At 41.9% G+C, this 5,264-nt stretch overlaps 1 protein-coding gene across 3 annotated transcripts in view; it reads right to left on the minus strand.

Moving 5' to 3' along the window:
* NOL4 (nucleolar protein 4) overlaps positions 1 to 5,264 on the minus strand; it is a 233,177-nt gene that overhangs the window by 116,843 nt on the left and 111,070 nt on the right. The window contains exon 1 of one of the 3 annotated variants that reach the window (XM_015565682.1): positions 1,423 to 1,557. The exons of the other annotated variants lie outside the window; for them this stretch is intronic. The gene's annotated coding sequence lies outside the window, so the exon portion shown is untranslated. Of the gene's footprint in view, positions 1 to 1,422; positions 1,558 to 5,264 lie in introns of those variants that run through there. 3 annotated transcript variants of the gene reach the window in all.

Here is a 5,264-nt window from a genome sequence, read left to right on the forward strand (position 1 = left end):
TCCTGCTTTGTCTCCATTTTCTTAAGAGCATCGGGCTTCTGCAGTTACAGCCTGAATGCCATTAAGCCAGATATGACCCTCTGGTTTTGTGTGTATTCCCTTACATACAAAAAGAACGATTTCATGTACCCTTCTCACCTGGTTGTCCCTTCGAGTCTCAGACCCCTGGGCTGTTCGAGCATTAAGTTCCAGAGAAAAGGAGTATGTGTGGTCTCTGCTCGCGTTGGCAGCTACACCCAAGCCTCTCCCTCCTGCTCAGTCAGAGCAGCACACTTCAGATGGCAATTAACGATTTTTATGGTAATGGCTATACTTAGCCTACTCGGTGATATTAATTGGAGTGTGACAGTACATTAGGATCCTAGGATTTGGTACACAGAACCCCGCTTCTAAATATACATCAAAAATAAATGGCCATGATCAAAACAACTGAGAAACATGACAGACCGCATAATGAATTTTCACTATCAACACTTTATATTGAAAATATACACTTTTAGAGTCATAATCACTGAGAGTCAAAACCACACAGTGAACATATGAGTAATATAGTAGGCAAAACCTAGGTATTCTTGAAATGTTTTTATGTTTGGAGGTGGATTAAAGTGTACTTTGAAGTAATTAAGTTTCTGAAAGAGCAGACATCTCCATTGTAGCTATTAACATCAAACAGTTCAAATCCATGACAAGGTTTCCCAGCTCTTAAGCTAAAATATAATGAATCCTTAGTAATTGTGGAAAGAACTGTGCAAATACAAATCAAGGGGGGGAGGGAACTAAATAAATCCACCTCACAGCACCCCCAGAACAAAATGCATTTGAGGCAACAGAAATCTTGGAGGATTTACACATTGTACTGCTTTATGCTGACAAACTGAAGCAGTAGCACCACATAAAAAAGCTAAATTAATTAATCTCCCCCAAAGACCACCTTTTTGTCATATTATAACTAACTTAAAAGAACTACGCCGCTTGTATATATCTGAAAGGATTTTGAAAAAAAAGGTATACATAATTGAAAAAGCATATTTGCAATCCTAAAATGAAATCTCATCACTTTTGGTGTTGACAAACATATCTCCTTACACAGACAGTTTTTTTCATGAGTCTTTTTCTCTATATATAAAATGTAAAAGCACAAAAATCTAAGGTCAATAAATTAAGTGCATAAGCATATTAATACTTTTTTTTGCTTATCTAATTTTGACATGCTCCCAGGATCTCAGATGGATGTTTCCAAAGTCTCCAAAATGTTCCCTCAAGTTTCTGATGTGGCCAGCCCTCTCCAAACCACCTAGACGAGGAAAGCATCGCTCCTCTGACCAGAGCCCCTGCAGTCATTCTGCTGCACGGGACAGTCTCCAGCGAGACTCCCACAAGCCGCATCCATCAATATTCTCGGCTGCAGCAACTGACACTTACTGTGAATTCTGCTCTTCAACTTAAACCCCAGTGTCTGTGGCGGGCCAAGTCTATCATTGCGGAAGCAGCATCCCTCAGGCGAGGTCCAACCTTGCTCTCCAAGTGCACCCAGGGATTAGTCTGACTTCCCCTAAATTCTCTTCTTTGCACAGTAAGAGCTAATCTTTCCTGTATGAAGCAGGAGATGGTGTTGCTATGACAACAGAGCACATTCTAGCAGTGGGACTACGGAGATGAACCTTCAAAGACTCGGGCAAGCAGGCACTCAGTTCTCCTTCAGGGCCATGGGCTCCTTCCTCTAGGATGCACCCCCCCGGCAAGTTCACCGACAGCTGGGCTGTTGATAAATGATCGGTGCCTTTTGCTACGGGGAGATGGCTGGGTAGCAACACGGCTGGAAGATCACAGGATTATTTCACAGAAGTGCCATCCCAGTCGTGTTTGCCTTTCCAGCTGGGAATGCTCTGGATAGCTGTTTTAAAACACCACCCTAATTTTCAAGCATTCTGTTTACTCGAAAGTTTTTCTACAATGAGAGCAATGTGTTAGGAATGGCATTAGGAAAGGGAGAGCTCTATCTTTGTTTTTTGTTTGTATATCATCCCGACTGTATCTACCTGAAGGTTAGACACACACACACACACACACACACACACATTTTCTCTCTCCAGCATCCATGTCTGGAGCCTGGAGGCTTCCGGCTGGGGGAGGGGCTATGCTAACAAAAGCACATCCCTGCAGCCACATTTTGCATACAGGCATTAGCCCCAGGGTAATCACCAGGAGCCTTAATCACTCAAACACACTCCTCAGTGGAGGGCCTGAGCCTGCGAGCAGGGCAGAGATCTGCCATCAGGTCACATTGTAGAGGCGCCGTTACACGGATTACTTGCAAACAAAGCAGTTACGTTTTTTTGAAAATTATTAACACATGCATTATTACACATTTTAACTAGTCAATAATGCACGTTTTCTTCTTTAATTTTTAATTAAATTTATTGAAGTCACCGTGGTTAATAAGATTTTGTCATTTTAACGCATTCCCATAGTCCTGACTGGGGACAGTTGGGAGCACTCAGTTTTCTTCAGGAGGATTCCGTGGATTCCACCCGCCCATCTCCTTCATTGGAAGGAAAGGACACGGGGCTGGGAAAGTTTTCTTCTCTCGGCAGCAGAGGTTCGGTTTACTACCCACCCCGAGTGAGGCTTCCCCCCGGGGGTGATCCACACTGTCCCTTCCACTCCTGGATTTCCCGCTGTCCTTCCCACTCCTCAACCCCCTATGCCTGAAGCCTCTACTACGCCACCCTGCCCCCACACTAGGCTGCAATTGCGCTCCTTTGTGGCTGAAGCAACGTCATTCGAATCATCTGCACCAGGCGTGTCAAACTCTGGGCCCCGTTTATTTGGCCCATGTGAGGCTTGAGTGTGACATGCTTGATCTACACCTACTATTTCGAGTGCAGAGAGAGAACATCACTTTATGAATGTTGCTGTCACTCACAGGTGAGGGGACCTATAGCTTAGTGGATCCAAAGTCCTATGGGACTGACAGGCTATCTTAGGTACTTGTTGTTTATCACCCACGTGGGTGTGAAAGCCTTAAGATAGCCCCGGCTGGTGTTGCTCAGTGGTTAGAGGGTGAGCCCAGGCACCTACGGGTCCTGGGTTCCCTTCCCGGTCAAGGGCATGAACCTGCCCAGGTTCAATCTCCACCCAGACAGGGTCTGTGCAGGAGGCAACCAATTGATGTCTCTCTCATATCAATGTTTCTCTCTTCTCCCTCCTCCCTCCTTTCCATTCTCTCTAAGAAGCAATGGGAAAAAAATATCCTTACATGCGGATTAACAAAAAAAAGAGAGAGAGAGAGAGTAACAAAAAAAGGAAAAGAAAAGCCTCAAGATATGAACTACTAGTAGAATGCCAATATTGCAAGTAATGAGTGTTTACACTGAGTCATACATACAACATGGACAGGGCGCTTTGAAACTCATTTGGGTTTTTAATTTCTATCATAATAAAGAATAGTTAAATGTGCCTCATGTGTCTTGGTACGTGTGTTCAGGACACATGCCTTTGCCTCCTGGGTACGAGCAGAGCATCCCCCAGGATCCTATTCGCACAGCCCTTCCTGATACATTCTCATAATTTAAAAAGTTACAGCAACTGTTTCCATTATGTGCATTATTATCTAATTAGTAACGAGCTTTTTTTTTTTTTTTCATTTTTCACTCTCATCATCAGGGAAAACTGGATAAATGCCAAAACACATAAACAACATATGGTACTTTCAAAATCAACCAACCAGAATTACTTATTTCTGATGAACCTCTTAGCTAAAAAAAAAAAAAAAGTTAAAAAATAATTTCCCGCTCTAACAGCTAATGTTTACCATCTGCTAATCCTTTAAGACTAACTACCTGGAAATCAGTCATATTATACGTTTTCCAGCTCTCCTTTGCCCCAAAGGGTAATATTCTTCTTTAAGTTTATTTTTAAGTAGGTCATGTTAAGAGTGCCCCAACGTAGACTTAAATTTTGAAAGCGATTTATAACCCTTCACTAAGGCTATATAAATCCAAGAGATCAATGCTGTTAGAAATTTAAGAGTTTTATAATTATTTTTCATGTGTTAATTTTATGAGCCCATGATTTTTCAACATGATAATCAGTGTAATTGTTAAATTAGAATAATCTCTTTGTCTTGGGAGAAAGTGGGGCAGAGAAAATAGGGGGAAGAGCATTGTTGTCAAAACCAGATTTGAAGCCGAACCCCAAGGAAGCTCTGGGGAAAGAGGCCCAGAGAGACCCTGGGCCCTGGGCGGGTCAGGAGCCATTTTTCTAGAAGTCGACTCTTGTAGAAAGCCTGAGGCCCAGTCTCTAGACTCACTTTCAAAATGGGGGAAATAACAGTGCTTATCTCACAGAAATCTTATGAGAACCCAAGGAGTAAACACACGTAAAGATCTCCTCACAGTGCCTAGAAAATGGAAAATACTATGTAACGTCAGGTTTTATTTATAGTTTTGAAGACAGAGACTAAATATTATTCATTGTCGCTTCCCCTGTTCCAAACACAATGTTAGCTACAGGACATGTACGCAATAATTGTACAGAAGTATTTCTCATAGCACCTACAGGATTTTAATATCTAATAGAGTAAAATGAATATATGATATCTAAGGATTCTACAATATATCAGAAGAGAAGTATTCATCCTATATAACTAATTTCTATGGGTTTATAAAATTCAACACATAAATATGTATTCAAATAATGAATGAAGTCAAGTTTAAATATGTAGATCTTGTGTATTAATTCTGTTTGAAGAACTATTTGCTGAACAACTGCTACTCACTACTATTAGTGGGGTCTTTCAATATAAACGACATAACCCCTTTTAATTTCACAAGAGAATGAGTTATTAAAAACAAAAAAAGCCGCTGCTTTAAGAGTAATATTCCAGGTGCTGTCCCTGTCTTCAGTTGGTTCACAATCTAATAGCAACTGACATTCATTAGCACATGCTCTGTGCCAGGCACAGTTTGAGGAGCTGGGGATACAAGAGTAAACCAGAGAGAGAGAAATTCCTTATCTCTAGAAGTTTACCCCAGAGTGTGTGTGTGTGTGTGCGCGTGCGCGCGTGGCGTGTGTGTGTGTGTGTGTGTGTGTGTGTGTGTGTGTGTGTGTGTTGGAGGCAGACAATATGAGCATGTAAGTGTAGTATAACCACTTGAGAGGAAACTAAAGCCAGATTAGGAACTAGGAAGCACAGTAGAAATGAAGGGCCCGGGGAAGTTAAGAAAGGGAATAGCTAACTTTTCCCCAAGAAATCTGAGGAG

Source organism: Myotis davidii, unplaced genomic scaffold, assembly GCF_000327345.1.
Source record: "Myotis davidii unplaced genomic scaffold, ASM32734v1 scaffold520, whole genome shotgun sequence".
NCBI lineage: Eukaryota > Metazoa > Chordata > Mammalia > Chiroptera > Vespertilionidae > Myotis > Myotis davidii.